Consider the following 23,924-nt stretch of genomic DNA (forward strand, 5'->3'; position numbering starts at 1 on the left):
CTGTTTGTCGATTTCTTACGTGAGCCTTGAAGGCTTCGCCTCTTGGTTTTTTTTACATTTAGTCAAGTTTTGATTAAATGTTCTAACATAGACGGGGAATCGAGACAAGGGTCGTGATGTGTGTGTGTGTGTGTGTGTGTGTGTGTATGTGTGTGTGTGTGTGTGTGTATGTGTGTGTGTGTGTGTGTGTGTGTGTGTATGGGTGTGTGTGTGTGTGTGTGTGTGTGTGTGTGTCTGTATGTCTGTGTGTATACATCGATTCAGAGAAAACTACTAAACCTATCTTCATGAAATTTAACATGAGAATTCCTGGGTATGATATCCCCAGATGTATTTATTTTTTATTTTTTATAAATGTCTTTGATGACGTCATCTCCGGAATTTTGTAAAAGTTGAGGCCACACTGCATGTCACGCCCTCATTTTTCTGTCAGATGGATTAACATTTTGGTCAAGCAATCTTCGACAAAGGCCTGACTACGGTATTGCATTTCAGCTTGAAGGCTTAAAAACTAATTAATGATTTTGGTCATTAACAATCTGAAATTTGTAGTTAAAATAATTTATTTAATAAAACGATCAAACAATAATGTCATCTTACTCTTCAGCAGTTTCTGATTCCAAAACATATACATATGTCATATTTGGATTATAAAATAGCTCTGAAAAATAAATATATGTACATTATGATACCAATTAAATGTCCGGAATCCTTTTAAAAACAAGTTCATCTTATTTCTTGTCAGTTCCTGATTCCAAAAACATATAGATATGATATATTTGAATTAAAAACCAGCTCAGAAAGTTAAAAAGAACAGAGATACAGAAAAGCGTGCTATCCTGCTCAGCGCAACCACTACCGCGCCTAGCTAGTCAATTTCACTGCCTTTGCCACGAGCGGTGGACTATCCTTGGCATTCGTTGTCATTAATCCAACAAAATAAGGGCACACATTTGTGGCCCACAAACTGCAAATGTGCCTCACAATTTTTTGGGCTTATTTTTATGGGACACATATTGGTTTTGTGGGCCACAAACTGTATTTGTGGAGCATAACATAAGGGGCACAAATTAAGCTTCATAAATGTGTGGGCTTATTTTTGTGGTCCACAAACTGGAAATGTGCCCCACAAATGTGTGGGCTTATTTGTTGGATTAATGACATCGAATGCCAAGGATAGGTGGACTGACGATGCTACGAGTATACGGTCTTGGTGAGAACAAAAAATGCAGTGCGTTCAGTGTCATTCTGTGAGTACGACAGCTTGACTAAATGTTGTATTTTCACCTTACGCAACTTGTTTAGGGCAATCCAATTGTACGTCTTCCGATATGCACATCTTATGGCACCACCCTGTACACATATGTGTATATACGCGCACGAACCGTTTGCACAGACATGCACAAAATAAATACACTTGAATGATCGAGTTACATAAGACAAATAATGAATCAAAAACAAGAAAGGTAAGTTGTTGGAACGTTTGTTATTGACAAATATATCGACCCAATGGTCTTTAAAGTGCACAGACAAACAATTAGTGACTTAGTTTGATCGAATGCTCGGCCGCTTGTTGTAAAAGTCACAAGCGAATGAATGATTGTATGACGAAATGATTGTATTATTTATATTTTCTTGAATCCAAAAATATACACATATGATTTAACATTAAGTCAGGTTTTTGACTAAATGTTTTAAAATAGACAGATAATTAAAACGAGGGTGGTGGTTTATGAATGTATGTCTGTCTGTCTGTCTGACTATGTGTGTGTGTGTGTGTGTGTGTAGAGCGATTCAGAGAAAACTACTAGAACCGATGTACATGAAACTTCACATGAGAGTTCCTTGGTATAATATCGCCAGATATCTTTTTTTTCTCTCATTTTTTAGATATATGTCTGTAATGATGTCATATCTGGTTTATAGTGAGAGTTGAGGCGGCACTGTCAAACCCCGTCGCGATATAAACGTCGTGGTTGAAAACGACGTTAAACACCAAATAAAGAAAGACTGTCAAACCTTCCGTTTTTGATCATATTAATTGACATTTTGGTCAAGCAATCTTTGACTCAGTCCGGACTTTAGTATTGCACTTCAGCTCTGAAGCTTGAAAACTAATGAATTACACAACTCAAAAGAATTCAAGGGCCAGTGTCATTTTTGACATGGTTTGAAAAATAAAGTGCAGACTGACCAAAATGTGTTTTTTTGCCAAATAAGCAACAAACAGTGTTACGCAATGTTCAAGACAATAGGGAGATTTAAAAGACAGCACGTTTCGTTTTGCAGCTCGTTTCGTTTGGTGAATGAGTCACCCCGCGAAAGGGAACGTGAAACGAGACGGCATAGGCCGCAGACAAGATTTAGATGTATTCACGTTTCGTTTCGGAATGAAAGGCCGGGCATGGCAGGATATGATCCGCTGACTGGGCATGGCATAATTTCAACTCCACGAGTCAATAAAGGATTGACATACTCGCATTGCACACACAAGAGCTTCACATTTTTCAATTCATGCACCTGCTCATCATCAATTGTATTTCACAAAAATTAGATCATTCATGTTGAATTCCAAGATTTACTCATTCGAACTCATTATTTTTTTTATCCATTTCACGCATCTCAATTTTTACAACTGGTAACAGCCTATGGCAAAGAGCTCTACTGAACCATGTAGGCAATTATACCCTGAGTATTCCCCATTCTCAGAAAACGGCCCTGTGCACACGCCTGTGCCGATTTAGAAGCCTTTCCCCAACTAGGGGTTGTTTTGTACTTGTCACGTCTGTCCTCGATCAGAATGGAAAAAAAACCCTAGGAGGTGGTCCAGAATCGGGCATACTTTGATTATTTTCAGTCCAAATAAATCACACAGACTTTGTTTATACAAAATCACATACGAAGCCAGAATAAAAATTCGATGCGATGACCTACTTCTGCTTCGCCATTTGCTTTCTCACCATGAAGTTGGATAAATGTACCAGGATCAGCACCCTTCAAAATATTTCAGTTCACAACAGTTGTCTACCTCCAATGAACACATTCTCAGCGCTGAAAGACTGTGAAAGGGTTGATGAATCTAGCAATGCATAAAATGGCCAACAAATAAAACTGTTAGTGTGCAAAAATACTCACAAAAGTTGACGAAATATTGTTCGTTTTTTGGGGGTGGAAAACGTGACTGCGTTTTGACGTTCCACGTTCCGTTTCAGTTGACCTTCACCTTTCCAGCGAGAGACCCCCGAAATGATGACGTTTACCACAACTTCAAAACGAAACGTCCCGACGTTTCGTTTTTTAAATCTCCCTAATGTGTTTCTTAAAAAGGGTTCAGATGAGCGTTTATTCAAAGTGCTACACGGGGCCACAAAAGAAACGCAAAATTTACCTGAAAATGCCAACTTTTTAAACGCGTCTAGCTAACGCAGCACACCTGCGCAGACAATGCACGTGAAAGCCGTAGCTATTAAAAGTTGTCATTAAACATGAATTTGCACTTACAGATTCAAACATGATATCTTATTCCTCGTGTTTCCCTGAATTAAAAAAAATATATAGGTATGTTATGTTAACTTTAAAAACGTACTCATAGTTAAAGGGATAGTATCCTCCAGGAAAAAGCCTTCAGATCGCTTTCAAAGCTTCACCATAAGATTCTATGTTACAAATAATGCTACCATCCACGAGGAATAACTTTACTTTGCAAATTCAACAGTTTTGATAGCTAATTAACTGTCGTAAAATAATCCAAGGAAAGATCACTCTTGTAATGGTTGGGTGATTTCCCTTTGTCCAATTTGTCACAACAATCAAAATGGCGTCTCTCGGCGATTATTTTAATCTGACAAGGTGAGTGTTTAATAGTAAACGTTATCTGACAGAAAATAATGCTTTGAATGAGACAGTCAGTATCTGTTTACAAGTTGCTCTGAGCAGGACTGCAAAGCCTGAATCGATCATGCGAGTCAAATAGCTCTGGTGCACTCCGAATCATTCGCCTTGATAGAGATCATTCGGTACTGGTAGTACTGAGTCCGATTATCTTGGACATGTTTGTTGCCTGTTGGTGATCCTTTCAAATGTCTCTGAAGTTGCACTTTTACTCCCTTACGTATATGCATTGTTAAAACTTCCATTCATGTCACTGATCGATCACTTGGAACAGTAAACGTGCGCTTTGCGTGCAAGACGGAGTTCGAAGCAGTATTTCACCTAACATGAGAGAGCTCTGAAAATCGTGTTTATTCTCAGAATAGTAACCCAAAAGAGAAGACATACTTATCCCACTGAACAGTGTCGAGGAAATCATTGTCTTGTGCATTTGTTATGTGTGTGTGTGTGTGTGTGTGTGTGTGTGTGTGTGCCTGTGTGTTTGTGTGTTCTCAGACTTGTGTATGCATGATCACTGTGTGTGTGTGTGTGCGCGCGTGTGTGTGTGTGTGTGTGTGTGTGTGTGTGTGTGTGTGTGTGTGTGTGTGTGCGCATGCAGGGGAGTATATATGTCAAACGCAAGTGAGCTTTTCTTGAAGTTGATGATGATTGAAGTTTGATACAATAACTCATTAACTCACTGTAAGGTGGATTGATGAATAGTGTATCCTTTTCATGAATTTGTCTTTATTCCAGGCTATGGAAGTTTCATGTTCAAAACAACAACAGAGCTGCCCCTGCAAGAGAAAAGGTGCGGAGGCAGGATAGGGAGAGGAATTAGCAGCCTCTATGTGTGGGCAGATGAAGAGGAAAGGACTGGTCTAAGTCCTCTCAAACTGAAATTGGTTTGCTGGGGAAGAAGGCTGATCCAAAAAACAACACCGCCCTCCAAGTCCAACCCTCCTCTAAACTCAATAATTCCAGTAAGTACCTTTTTATTCTGCAAGATTTGTTTGGTGGATGACTTTGTTGCAGGGTATATTAAATAATGACAAAAAGTGAGGTTTGCAGGTCTCAGTCGCAAATTTTATTACTGGTGCCTATTGTTTTTTGCTATTCTAGTGAATGTGTATACATATATTTATTTCCTATTTTCAGAAGATAATGACAAATAATTAAAATTCAGCTTCAGCATCCAGATTGTGTCGGGATATTTTGTGCAGTTAAATGTCACTACACACAACCTTTTAGTGTCTCATAAAGGGAAATACAAATTGGGGTGCTGTACCATGAAACCCCTCTTTAAAAACCTTCACAATTCAAGATCTCCCCTATTTTAAGACCTTGTGTTTCAGATGTTTAGGTCATAACCTCTGCAAATGTGCCTTCATTGTACGACTTCTTGCTTTTTAAGACCTTATTTTCTCAGATTTTGGGGGGTCGTAAAAGGGGGTTCCACTGTATTCTAAAATATGAATTCTTGTTTACTGTTTAAGCTACACCCATTTGCTCTTTGTAAATGAAGGATATTTTTCAGATTGATTATTTCTACCTCCATACTGATATTTATGATATATATGACACATTGGCGAGCAGATTCCATGATCATGCTAAAAATGTAGGAAGTCATAATTATGATGTTTAGGTTTTAGAATTGTGTATGCCTTGCAGTTCAAATTCATGTCTGCCTTCCTGTTTAAAAATCAAGACAATCCCTGAGACACATTTTCCAACCACATGTCACACAGCAGTTCTGCTTGAAACATCAGAATCGAATAGTATACCAAACAGGCCTTTATGCGGTTTAGCACTTGACTACTGCTGCTTCAATACCACTTGTGCAGAAACAAAATTAGAGATACAGTGGAGCCCTTCTTTTAAGATACTACAAACTCAATTAAAGATCAAAACTTGACTAAATGTAAAAAGCAATATGTGTTAGAATGGAGGTTATAAACAGAAATCTGAGAAAGTAATGTCTTAAAAGAAAAGACACATGTTTAGAAAAAAGGCAGGGGGGGGGGTGGCAAACTTAGGTTTTACTGTTCAATGCATGGGTAAACTGGGCATTCATTCCAAGTACCTAAAGATGTGTAACTGGCACTTTTGCTCATGGTAGTACTGGAACACATTTTTACACAGTGCCACTGGTCAGTGTCAGAATGCCAACAATCTGGAAAGACTATGCCTACAAGTAAATCCCCCCCCCCACCACACACACACACACCTTTTACTCACACCTGCACCCCATTACATAGATGAATAGATTACAAATACTATTCTTTTACTTTTTATTTTCACACTTTTTCTTGCATTTGGTTCATGTTTATTATTTGAAGTTTGATTCTGAATCAAGCGTCTTTTGTGATGGGTGGTTTTCTGTTTATGCCCCAGGACTTCAAGGCACTGGTGCTTGATGACAGCAGGCTCCCACTGGCCCACACACAGAGAAGAGATTGGAGATGCCCTCACCCTGGAAGAAGAAGAGGATGAGAATATCAATAAAACAAACAGATACCCAACATTCACACAGCTTACATTGTGGACATACATATTTGGCTATTTGGGTGAAGGTGTAAGAGCCGCCATACATGTGCAGTTGCTGTGTATGGGTCATAGGAATGACAATTTAGATCCAACTGGCCAGTACACTGACTTTCGTCCTAGTCGCCTGTATTGAAGGACATTGTGGTGTTATATGAAGTACATTCCGTTGGGGGTTGGTGTAACCATACTCTGTATTTAGCACCGTTCTGAATTTGTGTATGTTTTATCTCTCAAAGCACATTGTTTTTTGCTTTTTTTTAATGTACCATAAACTACCTTTTCAGCGCCCGCAGTACCTAGTTAACGCCCATGCATCCTCCACCATTTGGATCAGTGTCGTCAACATATGTTGTGTGTTTTGTGTGTGTGTGTTTTTTTTTTTTTTTTAAATGATGTGCTCAGTTCTGCACCCTGTAGTGACATTGTCATTCTAGGGAATGCTGAAAGACAACTATAATGTTTATTTAATACTCTGGTCACTGGAGTATCTGGATAGCCCTGTGAAAAGAAGATGGAGATGAGAGAGCGTCTTCGGAAGTTGAAGAGGTCTGATTTTAGTGATAAGGGAGCATGTGAAACGACCAGTGTTTGGTTACACCATTCCCTATGGATTGGATCAGTATCAATGACTGACTGACTGACTATTCACTTTGTGGTTTTTAGGATGTGTGTTCATTCACTCTCAGTGAAGTTTTTGTTGGGTTTTTAGTGTTTTTTTCTTCTGTTTAGACACTTGCATATCAGGCGAAAGATACTTACAGGGTGACTAATTGTGCACAGATACATCTCCTATTAAAATGTTCACACCAAGATACCAAATATCACCATTTCTAACGAGGAACTGATCCTGCACAGGCACAGTACCTAGTAAACGCCCCACCCCCTACTTTGGGCAAAATCTGTGCATAAAGCGGATGGACACTTAAAAGGCAGTTTACAGTACTAATATTTTTCCTCATTTTAATTTCTAGTCTCAGTATAGTTTCGTGTAGGTATTGGGATAATTGGAGTTACAGGTATATATACATATGATTTCACTTGCAATTCTTTGCATACAATAAACTCAAATGAGCAGACATAAAGGTGCACCTACAATTATTGTGACTGTTGCTGTAAAACAATTTCCTTGGTAGATGGAGGGCATTGTGGGGACCAGCTGTGTAGACCGTGGGATTAGATAGACTTGGGGGTTCTGGCTTGTAGAAAACTTCCCTGCTGCTCCGCCTTTTGGGGACGAACTTTGTGTTCAGTGATGTGTGCATAGGACTTTGCAACGTCAACCTCCACTGCAAACCATCTTTGTATTGTAGACACTATATTGTACCTGCAGAGAAAGATCACTTTTAGCTGTGCAGTGGAACCCTCATTTACAGCCCCCCCCCCCTCTTTAAGATCCTGTTTTTTTTTTGATTTTCTGTTTATAATCTCTGTAAATTTACTCCCCCTGTTTAAGACGTAGCTGATTTTCTCCGAATTTTACAAGCTCCACTGTGGTATTTCCCTCTGCAGCATTATTGTCAGTCAAAAGGGATACACAATCTGGCACAAAGAACAGCTGACATGAACAATAAAGTCTGGGGAAGGGTCCTGAAAGTATCTTGATTAATGCGTTGAATTGACAGGTCTAGTAAACCTTGTGCAGAACAAATATGTGTTGAAGAGTGCTCGTTGACATGTTGCAGCAAGCCAAGCCATAATCATACCCTGTTGAAGTAATACAAATCATGGGTGTGGGTTATATTAATTCACATCTTTTATATGATTGAAATGCAGAATTCTAAGACTTGTTTCTGAAAATGTGTACATTTGCATTTAAGATCTACATGGAATAAAACTGACACTGTTCTCGACAATTGAGTATGTTTTTGTGTGCGCATGTTGCTTAGTTTATTGATAATAATTTACTTTTGGTCAAGTTGTAACCACGAGTTTTGTAGCAAAGGTGCAATGATAAAAATAGACAGAAGATAATCAGATAATAAGACACTAGGCTGCAAATTGCTTTCAATTGTCATTGTATTTATCTTTAAAATCATCATGGTTTCCATGGCATGTATAATGCAGTGGAACCCCCCTTTTAAGACCCCGAATATAAAACTCCCTCCTTTTTATATTTAGTCAAGTTTTGACTAAATATTTTAACATCGAGGGGGGATCAAAACGAGGGTCGTGGTGTATGTGCGTGCGTGTGTGTGTGTGTGTCTGTGCGTGTGTGTAGAGCGATTCACACTAAACTACTTGGCCGATCTTTATGAAATTTGACATGAGAGTTCCTGGGTATGAAATCCCCGAACATTTTTTTCATTTTTTTGATAAATGTCTTTGATGACGTCATATCCGGCTTTTCGTGAAAGTTGAGGCGGCACTGTCACGCCCTCATTTTTCAACCAAATTGGTTGAAATTTTGGTCAAGTAATCTTCGACGAAGCCCGGGGTTCGGTATTGCATTTCAGCTTGGTGGCTTAAAAATTAATTAATGACTTTGGTCATTAAAAATCTGAACATTGTAAACAAAAATAACAATTTATTAAACGATCCAAATTTACGTTCATCTTATTCTCCATTATTTGCTGATTCCAAAAACATATAAATATGTTATATTCGGATTAAAAACAAGCTCTGAAAATTAAATATATAAAAATTATTATCAAAATTAAATTGTCCAAATCAATTTAAAAACACTTTCATCTTATTCCTTGTCGGTTCCTGATTCAAAAAACATATAGATATGATATGTTTGGATTAAAAACACGCTCAGAAAGTTAAAACAAAGAGAGGTACAGAAAAGTGTGCTATCCTTCTTAGCGCAACTACTACCCCGCTCTTCTTGTCAATTTCACTGCCTTTGCCGTGAGCGGTGGACTGACGATGCTACGAGTATACGGAAATGCTGACAAATGGCATTGCGTTCAGTTTCATTCTGTGAGTTCGACAGCTACTTGACTAAATATTGTATTTTCGCCTTACGCGACTTGTTAAAACCTTGTTTTCTCACATTTTCTGTTCATAACGTCTGTAAAATTACCCCCATTGTAAAACTCATTTCTTTTTAAGACCTGATTTTCTCAGATTGTTTGAGGTCTTAAAAGGGGGGTGCCACTGTCGTTATAATGCATCTTCAGAAATTGAAGACACATGCTGCAGTTTTGTTATAACCATGAAGAAGAAAAATACTGTTTCTAAACGTTTACAGTGTCTTATCATCTAACTACATCTTTTTAAAGACTCCATAACTTTTAATCACTCAACAATTCCTCTCTGTATGGCTGCAGTTCAAGTAAACCAGAAATGGTAAACCATTGCCACACTCAAGGAATTGGTTCCTGGCAACTTATGTCGGATGCGCAGCCTGAGAGAGACACGACAGAGATAGTTGCTCAAGATAAAAGATAAGCTTGACTTACACCAAAATTATGAACATTTAAACTCACCTTACTGATCTTTTTGTCTGAAATATGTGTAACCGAGTGCCAATTTACTTTACCCTTTTTTACCGAGCTCAAACACTCAAGCAAACGACACAAGTTATATTAACAGGTTCTTTTATTCCAAAAGATGAAAAGGGGAATGTGTGGGATAACGGGGGTTTACTTTCAAATACAAAACTTTCAATGTATTACTATAGGACTAAACAACTCAAAAAAAAACAACGCTCTCAACTCTTCACTCTAAAACTACATTCTAAAACTCTACCTCTAAAGCTACCCTTTAAAAACACACTAAATCCTTCCCCCAAACTACACTCTACTCTAAATCCTCACTCTTAACTTTAATTAAAAAAAAAAACACAATGAAACTCTAATCTAAAACAAACGAAATCTAAAAAACAACCTAAAAACAATTCTTCCAAAAAAAACAAATCTTCAAAAAGTAACTAACAAAACCTGACCAAAATCCCTCCACTAAAACTAACTGCTCCCCTCTAACGAAATCTAGTCTACGAAAACCTAACGAAACTAAAACCCAGCTAAAAAAACCCGTCTACTGAACCCAGCTAAAAAACCCGTCTACTGAACCCAGCTAAAAACCCGTCTACTGAACCCAGCTAAAAAACCCGTCTACTGAAACCAGCTAAAAACCTCCCATCTAAAAAGACCCGTCTAAAAAGAACCCCGTCGCACACTCTGCCATCCTGTAAACCACAGAATGCACGCCGTAAGCATACGTAAACAACTCAACAATTTCAACTACCACAAGCTAACTCGTTGAACAACAAAACACATCATTCCTACCAAATAACATGCCTACAATACTGTTCTCTCAAACAACAGTTTTCTAAAGCATTCAATCAAACAAAAGTCTTCCCAAACATTCCAACTCACAAAACAATCTACTTGAACATTCAAATAAATCCTTTCCCCAAGCAGCATACTATTCTTCTCACTGCTTACCCATTTACAGAAAGAAAATTGTATTAACCTACCAGCAAAAGAATTCCTCACATCCCAAAGGATTTCAGCCTGTGACAGACATGTCACACAAGGCGTCCAGAAAACACACCGCAAAAAAAATAGGTTGTCTTCACTCCAAAGTTCCAAGCAAACAGACAGTTTTAGCGGCCACATCCTGCGCGCCGGCGTCACAAGATTAATACATATTCGACTCGAGGGGTGTCGGGCACCCCCACTTTCTTTAGTTGGTGTCTAACGTCACCTTCAACTATTCAAATTTACATCGCGGCGGAGGGAAAAAGGGAGATGGAATAAAGCCACCTGTCAATTGTTTCTTGTTCACAAAAACATTAATGACAAAATTTACTCCAGAGGCTTGTACCAAAAAAGCGATTGTTTTACCTATGCAAATTTTAGAATCGGCTCTTCCGCGAGACCAATTCAATAGAAACGAAACACAGTCTCGGAAACCTTAATGGATCCCCGATAGTACAGGTTTGAATTGTCGATAGCACAGAGGTACCACGAGTTCACACGGATGCACAAAAGTGCATGTGTACCGTAACTGTCGTTCCCAAGCTCACATCCTCCCCAACTTAGATTGTCGTCTCCTGGCGACATGCCAGAATCAGAAAAATTCAAAAAAATATTTAACCTCCCAAGAACATAATATTCTCCATCCTCAAATCATTTCAAAAACTTTCACACAAAAACAACGATCAACTGACTATACAATATTTCTCTAAAATTAATAGGTTCTGAAATACAAATTTCACATAATCCTTCCAGTGCCAATAATCCTATCTCCTGTAAACATCCAACTCACACAAGTTGACAAAAAATCACAACTCATCTTTAACAGAGGCAGTTTCATGGTTCACTTTACAAAGAATTATGTTCACCACTTGCCAGATAACCAATAATGATAATCTTTACGACTTATCAAATATTTTATCTCTCTTGAGCATACATCAGAACAAAATGTTGACAATCTTTACGATTTATCAAAGCATCTGATCCCTCTTGAGCATACATCAGAACAAAATACTGACAACCTTTACGATTTATCAATGCATGTCCCCTCTTTGTATCCCAATTGTACTTGGCAACACAATCTTCTAATCAACTAACAAAATGACCACTTGCCAAGGCAATGAAAAAACTGGAAGTCCTTAAAACTCACCCAGAATATCAAACCTTTAGTCAAAAATCAGCAATAACCTAATGTCACACTCATCACAATTAAACTATTCAACAGGAGTATTCATAGAACTGAGCCCTTTTACTCCCCGTCCTGTGTACGGCTCTTTACACAGTCTGTTATTGGTTTAACCCCTTTTGAGTACATGATCTGATCACGTGGCCAGGCTTGCCACATTTCAGACAAATGGGTTTTCCATCGGATGTAAACTTATATTTGGGAGGTCGTCTTTCTGAAAGCCCGACCTTGAGTGCCTCAAGTTCCTGTTCTAACTCTTTTTGGCGACTCGCCATCTTCCTGACTTCTTCGCAACAATCTGACTTGTCATGAGTCGCGACTGTATTGGCTGTAGCGTTCTTTGGTACTGGAGTACGTATTTCTTCCCATTCCAATGCCAATTTCCTCAGTTCACTAAATGAGACCGACCCGTTCTGCATGTGCCTCCTCAAATCCAGGACCAGCGATCTGTCGTAAATCCCTTCAACAAAATGATCCACAAGCAGGTCTTCCGAGGACACAGCGCGTCTCGATTCCTCTTGTTTGGCTTTCACCGCGTTAAAGCGTGTGAATAAATCATTGGCATACGCTCGGACCGTTTCTCGACTTCCCTGTCGCCTTTCAGAAAAACAGGCCATCAGAGTTGGTAATGGGCGTTTGTCGCCGAATGCATCCACTAGGATTGCAAAAATGTCTTCGATACTGCTGTATGACTGACCACATGACTTCAGTTCAACCCTGGCTAGTCCCTCTACATGCTGAGTCACCAAGCGAATCTGTTCTTCTCTCTCGAAATCCCTCACAGCACTGCTAATCTCTTCTATGAAATCCTTAACAGAGTACCTTCCATCCTCTCTGCTATCTCCGTAGAACTTCCTGACTTTGGGGGGTTTTGAAGCAACAACTTTCGGGGTTGATCTTGCCTCTACACTTTTTCTCATGCTACACAACTCTGTAGCCATTTTCTGCAAATCCCCTGTTTCTCTTACAATCCTTCCCCTTCCCAGCCCCAACGATGTCTGTGAAAAATCAGCGGCCGAAGTGAATTCCAAACCAGATTCATCCATGTTGGTATTTTAAAAGGTTGGTATTTTAAAAGGTTGGTATTTTAAAAAGGTTGGTATTTTATCGAGTTGACCTGTGTTGGTGTTACGTTTCTTCAACCAGAAGGTTATTTGAAACTTGTCAACACGTGTGTAATACAAGTTAAACCAAGCTCTTACTGGCAACCAAGAAAAAAACCACACCACCCAGCATACATACAACACAACCAAAAGTGTTAGTAATCACATCACATCACCATGTAGCATAATCAAACATACTACACATGTCCGTCATAATATCAAATCAACACAACATAATCAAACACACTCTTCCAGGGCTGGTCCACTCCCCAACTCTGTCTCTTTGCACGGTGTGCAAACAGTCTTTCACAAACGTCCGACGAAATGTTAATCACGGAAGTCCTTCCGTGGACTAACAGAGTAAAAAGAAATGTTAATCACTGTAATCCTTTCTTCCACGGATTAACAAACTAAAAGGCAATGTTGACTACAAAGCCGCATCCGTCAACGTCACGCCCGGACTCCCTCCAACTTCTCACACGCCTGTCTCCTCCACATCAGCCCGCGTCCGGACTGCATGCCTGCCATCCTCTCCCTAGCCTACACTAATCCTATAGCCCTAACAGTAACACCCCCTACCCACCCTCGCTCCGCAGCGCCAAATGTAACCGAGTGCCAATTTACTTTACCCTTTCTTACCGAGCTCAAACACTCAAGCAAACGACACAAGTTATATTAACAGGTTCTTTTATTCCAAAAGATGAAAAGGGGAATGTGTGGGATAACGGGGGCTTACTTTCAAATACAAAACTTTCAATGTATTACTATAGGACTAAACAACTAAAAAAAAAAAACAACGCTCTCAACTCTTCACTCTAAAACTACATTCTAAAACTCTACCTCTAAAGCTACCCTTTAAAAACACACTAAATCCTTCCCCCAAACTACACTCTACTCTAAATCCTCACTCTCAACTTTAATTAAAAAAAAAACACAATGAGACTCTAATCTAAAACAAACGAAATCTAAAAAACAACCTAAAAACAATTCTTCAAAAAAACACCAAATCTACAAAAACTCTAACAAAACCTGACCAAAATCCCTCCACTAAAACTAACTGCTCCCCTCTAACGAAATCTAGTCTACGAAAACCTAACGAAACTAAAACCCAGCTAAAAAACCCGTCTACTGAACCCAGCTAAAAAACCCGTCTACTGAACCCAGCTAAAAACCCGTCTACTGAACCCAGCTAAAAAACCCGTCTACTGAACCCAGCTAAAAACCTCCCATCTAAAAAGACCCGTCTAAAAAGAACCCCGTCGCACACTCTGCCATCCTGTAAACCACGGAATGCACGCCGTAAGCATACGTAAACAACTCAACAATGTCAACTACCACAAGCTAACTTGCTGAACAACAAAACACATCATTCCTACCAAATAACATGCCTACAATACTGTTCTCTCAAACAACGGTTTTCTAAAGCATTCAATCAAACAAAAGTCTTCCCAAACATTCCAACTCACAAAACAATCTATACTGTTCAAAAAAAGAAACGCATAGCTTGTAATATTTGGTTAATTTAATTATATGGCTACAAGGATATCCACCAAACTGCAGAAAATGTTTATCTGGTCGTCGACCTTTCGTCCATTGCCACAAGTGAGCTCTGCACGTGACGCATGCGTTATCAGTGGCTACAATGTCAAAATTGCTCATTTGGCATGACCATTCGTCATGCTTCAGTGTAATCTCGTGAAACTCGGGGAATATTGAGCTCTCACCATGTCTTCCAAAACCCATAAAAGCGGATTGTTCGCCACAAAGAAATCAGACGACAATTCAGCGACGAAAGATGGCCCGATTGAGCAGAGAAGACCGCCAAATTGCATTGGGTCGTTTACAAGCAGGCCAAAGTCAAAGTGCAATCGCCAGGCACTTCCACGTGTCCCAGAGCACCATCAGTAGACTGTGGGTCAGGTTTCAAGCCACTGGCTCCGTTGCTGACTTGCCACGAGCGGGAAGACCAAGGGCGACAACTGCTGCTCACGACCGCTTCATACGGCTCCGCCACCTCCGGAATCGTTTCCTGTCGGCCTCATCTTCTGTCCAGGCTCTCCCCGGGCCACACCGATTATCGGACCAGACCGTGCGGAACCGCCTGCATGAAGCTGGTTTGAGAGCTCGCAGACCTCACATAGGAGCTGTCCTCACCCGCCGCTATCGCCAGAACCGAGTGCAGTGGGGCAACCAGCACCTTCGCTGGACCGTCCGGAATCACTGGAGACACGTGTGGTTCAGCGACGAGTCCTACTTCCTGCTCCAGCGACATGATGGTCGGAGGAGGGTCTACCGGAGAGTAAACGAACGTTACGCGCCCAACTGTGTGGATTAGGCACCCGTTCATGGTGGTGGAGGCGTCATGGTGTGGGGGGGCGATCAATACCGCTGGAAGGAGCACCCTGGTGCACGTCCAAGGGCGCATAACTGCCCAGCGATACGTGGAGGAAATTCTGCGCCCACACGCCCTTCCTCTTCTGGCTGACCAGGATGCCATATTCCAGCAGGACAACGCTCGCCCGCACACAGCACGACTCACCACCCAGTTCCTCACCGACCACCATGTCCAGGTGCTTCCCTGGCCATCCATGTCGCCAGACATGAACCCGATAGAACACCTCTGGGATGAATTGGACAGACGTGTGCGCAGGCGAGAAGAAGCGCCGGCAAATCACCGCGATCTATTGCAGGCACTTCAGGAGGAGTGGGACACCATCCCACAGCAAGATATCCGGCATCTGATCCAGTCCATGCCCAGAAGGTGCCGGGCAGTTGTTGCTGCTCAAGACAGTCACACCCCCTACTGACTTGACAGCCTCGGCACCCAATCGTATTGATTGACTGATTGATTTGAAGATGCAAATGAACTGTGTGTGCATTCAACTGTGTCCATACCAAATTTCAAACAAATAATCTAAATATTGGATTTTCTGTTAATTTTTTAGAAAAATAAAACAAATTTGGCAAGTAGCAACTATGCGTTTCTTTTTTTGAACAGTATACTTGAACATTCAAATAAATCCTTTCCCCAAGCAGCATACTATTCTTCTCACTGCTTACCCATTTACAGAAAGAAAATTGTATTAACCTACCAGCAAAAGAATTCCTCACATCCCAAAGGATTTCAGCCTGTGACAGACATGTCACACAAGGCGTCCAGAAAACACACCGCAAAAAATATAGGTTGTCTTCACTCCAAAGTTCCAAGCAAACAGAAAGTTTTAGCGGCCACATCCTGCGCGCCGGCGTCACAAGATTAATACATATTCGACTCGAGGGGTGTCGGGCACCCCCACTTTCTTTAGTTGGTGTCTAACGTCACCTTCAACTATTCAAATTTACATCGCGGCGGAGGGAAAAAGGGAGATGGAATAAAGCCACCTGTCAATTGTTTCTTGTTCACAAAAACATTAATCACAAAATTTACTCCAGAGGCTTGTACCAAAAAAGCGATCGTTTTACCTATGCAAATTTTAGAATCGGCTCTTCCGCGAGACCAATTCAATAGAAACGAAACACAGTCTCGGAAACCTTAATGGATCCCCGATAGTACAGGTTTGAATTGTCGATAGCACAGAGGAACCACGAGTTCACACGGATGCACAAACGTGCATGTGTACCGTAACTGTCGTTCCCAAGCTCACATCTGTTATGCCATTATTGCCACACATTGCAAGAATGTTTGATGTCCGGGTGCTTGGTCCCTGAAAATGTCAGAAAATTGTTATAGTAATTATAGCAACATCTAAAACCACTAAGTGTAAACCAAAGGCTGGCCAATTACATAGTTCTACATCAACATCAGTTCTGAACATGAAGCTTTGAACATGCACAGCGACACTTAAAATGGCAGTCAAAAAAGAAAGGATGAATGAAATTCTGCCACATTTAGTGTTTGCTTCAATGAACACTGAGGAAGAATGTGTTCTTCATTAAAAGTAACTCACAAAGCTTTACCAATAAACTTCAATCATAGTTCTTACTGCACAGAAAAACTCATACCACTGACAATATAAAATGTCAGTTATAAATAACATGTTCTGTTGCACAACCTCCAAAGACTGCAAAGAAACAACTGCCCATAAAGCGTTAAAATATCAGTATCACATGTGCTGACTGACCCTACTTTTTTCCATCTCAAATTTTTTTTAGGGGGATTACTCACAGACTGGCTACTCTGTCAGTCTCTGTCTCATACAGTTCATCATAGGAGCTTGTATTCAACCGCCGGTCGATCATTATTTACTTCTGCATGCTTACCCTTACTACGATGATCGACCGGCGTTTTGATACAAGCTCCTGTGCAGTGCACAGACACACACGCACCGTAGTTGCAAACACACACACTGTGTCCGTGTTCAAACAAAAACAGGAAAACTGGACACATTCGGCCGCTTGATTGATCCTTCATTCGCACTACACACCAGCAGACACACATACAACACGGCAGCAAAAATGTGTCCAGGTCTTTCCAAAGTATACACGACAACACTCGCTTTATTTAATACTTACAACTCCAGTAGCAGGATGGAGCTACGTCGCGGCACACACTGAACGGTAAAACACTCAGTTGATTCCAGCTTTCCGTCTGCTTGCTGATGATAACTTTGCATTTCGTGCGCCGAGCGTGTCTTTCTCGTGATTCTGTGTCGTTCGGAGTCAGTCAGCTGCTTTCTGAACCATATGGAGTCGATTTCTTACTGAAACTTGCGGGCTTGTCTCACTGAGCGGCTATCCCATCCGCCATTGTTTTGAGTCGTCATGCTAACGGCACGCGCTCGCGACGAAAACCAGTCTATGACGGCCAATTTAAATTTTCAAATGGTGGAGAGCAGACGTCAAAAAATGTATTTTGATTTAATTATTTAGCATACTTGTGGTGCTTTATTGAGCAAACCGGGCCAGGTGCGTCTTAATTAAGGTAGGCCTACACTAGATTCCCCAAAATCTTCAAATCGGCCGAATTCGAAAAAAAAACTTTCCAAAATGGCGGCGCGGACACTATATCTTTAAAGACAATAGGTTAAGTATGTACAATATTCGCATGCTTCGCGGAGACGAGCGTGACCCGTCTCAGTCTTCGGGTATCTGAATGTAGTCTCGGCGATAACTGTATTGTTGGTGTTTATTTTTAGCTTGATGCCAACAGATTGACGAAATGATTTTATATCAATTCAGGCGACTTTTTTTTACATTTAGTCAAGTTATGACTAAATGTTTTAACATCGAGGGGGGAATCGAGACGAGGGTCGTGGTGTATGTGTGTGTGTATGTGTGTGTGTGTGTGTGTGTGTGTGTGTGTGTGTGTGTGTGTGTGTGCGTGCGTGTAGAGCGATTCAGACCAAACTACTGGACTGATCTTTATGAAATTTGACATGCAAGTTCCTGGGTATGATATCCCCATACGATTTTTTTCATTTTTTGGATAAATGTCTTTGATGACGTCATATTTGGCTTTTCGTGAAAGTTGAGGCGGCACTGTCACGCCCTCATTTTTCAACCAAATTGGTTGAAATTTTGGTCAAGTATTGTTCGACGAAGTTCGGACTTCGGTATTGCATTTCAGCGCGGTGGCTTAAAAAATAATTAATGACTTTGGTCATTAAAAATCTGAAAATTGTAAAAAAAATAGTTCTTTTATAAAACGATCCAAATTTACGTTCATCTTATTTTCCATTATTTGCTGATTCCAAAAACATATAAATATGTTGTATTTGGATTAAAAACAAGCTCTGAAAATTAAATATATAAAAATTATTATCAAAATTAAATTGTCCAAATCAATTTAAAAACACCTTCATCTTATTCCTTGTCGGTTCCTGATTCCAAAAACATATAGATATGATATGTTTGGATTAAAAACACGCTCAGAAAGTTAAAACGAAGAGAGGTACAGAAAAGCGTGCTATCGTTCTCAGCGCAACTACTACCCCGCTCTTCTTGTCAATTTCACTGCCTTTGCCGTGAGCGGTGGACTGACGATGTTACGAGTATACGGTCTTGCTGCGTTGCATTGCGTTTAGTTTCATTCTGTGAGTTCGACAGCTACTTGACTAAATGTTGTATTTTCGCCTTACGCGACTTGTTTTATATTGTACTAGCAGTTAAGCCCGGCTTCGCCTGGGAGTAAGCGGAGCCCTGTAGCAATTTAAGACGCTCGCTATCCCATTATCATTAGCTTTACCTCCTTTATTTGGATACAAAAAAGAGTTATCTCCCTTACCTTCTAGAAATTTCCGGAACTGTCCAGTTAATGTTTCATTCTTCATTTCTTCCCCTCATAGGAGCAATAGCGAGTCTCTAATATCACTGGCATGATGTGCTTGCTACAGGTGAACAGCAGGCACTGAACTGGTCTTGCACCATATAGGCTGTATTCAATAAATGGGAGGTCCATAATCTGAAAAAGGAAACAATGAATCAAGAAACTAAAACCCAGGTGCACATCTGCGGCACCTAGGGAGTGTACGTGCACACTATCTTGTTCCTGCCTCTTGCCATCTCAGAGGTATGGCGACCACAGACACACAGACACACAGACAGACAGACACTCTCTTTTATTATATGTATAGATAGAAGATAGACAAGTTCGGCAGCGGCGGTGGTGGTCAGGTGCACATCTTCACAGTCACAGGAGTGCACATGCACGACATCGTCTTCCTGCCCCCTCCCTTCTCGGAGCTTTGGCGATCACAGACAGACAGACACACACACACACACACACACACACACACACACACACACACACACACACAGACAGACACTCTCTTTTATTTATATGTACTAGCAGTTAAGCCCGGCTTCGCCCGGGAGTAAGCGGAGCCCTGTAGCAATTTAAGACGCTCACTATCCCATTATCATTAGCTTTACCTCCTTTGTTTGGATGCAAAAAAAGAGTTATCTCCCTTACCTTCTAGAAATTTCCGGAACTGTCCAGTTAATTTTTCATTCTTCATTTCTTCCCCTCATAGGAGCAATAGCGAGTCTCTAATATCACTGGCATGATGTGCTTGCTACAGGTGAACAGTAGGCACTGAACTGGTCTTGCACCATATAGGCTGTATTCAATAAATGGGAGGTCCATAATCTGAGAAAGGAAACAATGAATCAAGAAACTAAAACCCAGGTGCACATCTGCGGCACCTAGGGAGTGTACGTGCACACTATCTTGTTCCTGCCTCTTGCCATCTCAGAGGTATGGCGACCACAGACAGACACACACACAAGTGCGTGTAATTCTTTCGAGTGTTTTTTCTGTACGAGGGCATGAGAATTCTCTTCAGTTTTGCAATCGTGCTGATACGCCGCGGCTTCGTGCTTTGATCTGAATACTCCGGAATATGACGTGAACCTGCTGAGGGATGCAGACGCGGCTTGTGCTTTGATGTGTTGTAGACGAAATGTAGCCGTTTTAGTAGACATGCCGTGATGACATCGAGATTGCTATAATTCTTTTTTTTTTTAGGGGGTAAGGAAGGGGTTGGTGTGGTGGTGATGGGTTGGTGTTGATGATGTAGGGCTAGTGGGAGTGGTAGTTGTGGAGTCGGCGGTGGTGGTGGGAATGGGGGTGGTGGTGGTGGGGGGGGGTCGGATCTGGGGATTGAAAAGGGGGGGGGGGGGGGCAAGTTTACTTTTTTTTTAGAAGAGCCAAGCCACAACTAAAAGTTTCTCTCTTCGGGGGGGGGGGGGGGGGGGGGGGGAGGCGGAGGATGATTGGAGGGCTGGCAGAAAGTTGCACTTTTTTATTTAGCACAAGTGATACAGGTCACTTCAAGCGACACACAGGCGCAGCAGCCGCACATGTAAGCATGTTTTGCTCGGTCTTTTTTAAGACCAGCTCAACCCTTCTATTAACTAAATGTATTTATTTCGTTTTATGCGACTTTTCTCATCTCTTTAGGGTGCTCAGCTCAGTATTCAGACTGTCCTCAATTCGTGTACGAAGGAGGAACGATGGTTTGCTCCTGCTTGTACGGTTCTACAAGCTCTCCTCCAGATCTGAGCGTTTCGTGGCCAGGTCACTCCACTACTGCCCAGATAAAGATAGAGAACGTTGGCCGTGCACTAAATGGGACGGATTTCATGTGCAATATGACAGCGTACGGACATACCTCTAGACTTGTGCATACACTTCAAGTTATCTGTAAGTCACGGCGTGTGTGTGTGTGTGTGTGTGTGTGTGTGTGTGTGTGTGTGTGTGTGTGTGTGTGTGTGTGTGTGTGTGCATGTGTGTGTGTGTGTGTATACATATATATATATATATCTGTGTGCGTGTGTGCGTGTGTGTGTGTGTGTGTGTGTATGTGTCCTTGTCGATTTGTGTTTCGTATAATGTTCACTATGTATTGTATATTTTGTAAGCGCCTAGGGCTATATTTAGATTAGGCGCACAAATGTTCATAATAATAATAATAATAATGTGTGTGTGTGTGTGTGTGTGTGTGTGTGTGTGTGTGTGTGTGTGTGTGTGTGTGTGTGTGTGTGTGTGTGTGTGTGTGTGTGTGTGTGTGTGTGTGTCAACACTGCATATTCTAGCAAATCTGTGTACGTTTTACTTTATAATCATAGATGGACCAGCCGATGTATTCATCACTGGACCTCGGCCAATTATCACCAACGGAACAGATCCAGTGAGCCTGACCTGCTTAGCCACAGAGGTCAACCCCACACCAAACATCACGTGGACTGGTGTCAACTGTAGCAACGGTAACCAAGGCGATGGCAAAGACACGTGCACGTTCACCCCAACGCCTGCCGACGAAGGAAAGGTGGTGACGTGCACTGCCCGGAATCCCTTAGTGAGTCCCAATGGTCAGACTGCTAGTGGAAACTTCACGCTGAGTGTCAACTGTAAGTATCAAATTATATATATATAAAACATCAGAAATTGTGAAAGAAACAACTGAAAGTCAGCAGAGACTTTCTTCCGAGATTTGTTAAAATCTCTTATATCTTATATATATATATATATATATGTATAGGTTACAACACGAGTGGTTTTTTATATGGCTTGTATTTCAGTCAAGACCCAGCGGATGAATATCATCGGGAGACACGAGCCTCTGGCGAGTGGCTCTCGATTGATATTCCCGCTGGGTCTTGACTGAAATACAAGCCATATAAAAAACCACGAGTGTTGTAACCTGTATATCCCATTCTACCATCAAACACAAAGTGTAGACTACTAGCGGCACTGTTGCGATCTGTGGAGTGTAAAACAGTGGTGCCGGGCGAGACTTGGCCCTTTTGCAACCTTAAACTGAGTGACCGTCGCTGAAAAAATAAAACGAATGAGTGCATCGATACGTACGCGGTAACACTACTTTCTGACCATTTAAAAGCTTTAAGTAAAGATTCATAAGTTGCAAGAAAGTAATGAAGTCTTATAGAAATCAATTTAGTTGAAGCGCACACTTCTTTTGTTTTGCGTTTCAGGTCGGCAGAACGTGCGAACACGGTTTGGGACCCATTTGGCTTACTCGATTCAGAATCGATTCCACTTTTTTTTTCTCGAACGTATTATTATACAATTAGGCTTATTGACAGAGAAGCAAATTTTAGGGAACAAATATGTAGGTTTAGATTTAACCATTTGCTCCCTATTTGAAATGTATCTACGTGATAAACTGTTTTGCGAGTGTGTTTGCATGGATAAACCTAAACTGGTATTGGTACGGGACCAAGTTGGTGAAGTCGCGAATTGCTGACACCAAGTCTGTCACCGCCGATTGATTGCATTTTGAAGGAATATGACTGGATTACGGAAAAATACACATATGTTAAGTTCTTGGATGCCTTCATCGCCAATGTGGACTTACTGCAGAGCCAGGCAAAAGAGTAGACTAGCTCGCAAAATACGTGAAACAGCCGATGTTTGAAGCGAAGCCCAGCCAAACCAGGTAAGGTCAAGGACGTTTCTCGGTCCCGCTACGCATGTCACCACTGTTGTTGCTTTGAGTTTGACTAACAAACTCGAAACTGTCGTTTCAAACATGAGCCAAATGTGTATTGATTGTGTGAGATTAGTCTATGTGACAGGGCTTCTATTATCTGTGCTCCCTAGCTTCTGTCAGTTCCCACACCGACACTACCAGAGGCACTGAAGACGCGCACCAAACACACATCTTGAACACACGGCCAGTAAGATGACCAAACACACTGCTGACAGACTCTCACTCTCAGTCTCACTCTCAGTCTCACTCTCTCACGCACACACCACTCGAAGAAGGTCTGATAAGATGACAGATGAGCTTTTTTTTTTTTTTTAACAGCAAAATAATTTGATACATGTTGTTGCAACACATTGTTTTGAATCTAAAGGTTTTTTGAATGCAATACAGAAGCAATTTTCACACATTTCATTGTGGCTCTGCGCCCATAAATGTACATAATTTGTATCAATAGAGTCTGACAGCTAGTGATAGTTCGCAATGAAAATAACATTAACAAATAACAATGTACTTGTGGGTAAGAAATCAACCAACTCAGCAATGCAAACTTTGCTGAAAACAGATGCACATATGATATGTCTGCTGAAAATAACAAATAGTAGCAACATGTTTGAAGCGAAGTGAACATCACCACATAAATTTATAAACTTACTATCAAAGTAGAACACGAAATAAACTGAATAAACATTGAGAAAAAGTAATAGTGCCTGAGCCATGGAAGTGGTTTCTTTGTTGTTGCATGTTCAATATTTCACAAGATGCAGAATTATTTCTTAAAATTGAGTAAAACTTACTGAAAGCAAGGCAACCGCTACTGCGAAAAAGACTGTTTGATGCACTAACT

General features: G+C 41.0%; 1 long non-coding RNA gene across 1 annotated transcript; it reads right to left on the reverse strand.

The window, feature by feature from the left end:
• Positions 1-6,147: 6,147 nt before the first annotated feature.
• On the reverse strand, positions 6,148-7,957 carry LOC138973981 (uncharacterized). The gene is made up of 2 exons (XR_011458256.1): positions 7,511-7,957; positions 6,148-6,343 (listed from the first exon to the last, which is right to left on the reverse strand). It is a non-coding gene; the product is annotated as an uncharacterized lncRNA (long non-coding RNA).
• Between the last annotated feature and the right edge of the window lie 15,967 nt (positions 7,958-23,924).

Source organism: Littorina saxatilis, linkage group LG8, assembly GCF_037325665.1.
Source record: "Littorina saxatilis isolate snail1 linkage group LG8, US_GU_Lsax_2.0, whole genome shotgun sequence".
NCBI classification, from domain to species: domain Eukaryota; kingdom Metazoa; phylum Mollusca; class Gastropoda; order Littorinimorpha; family Littorinidae; genus Littorina; species Littorina saxatilis.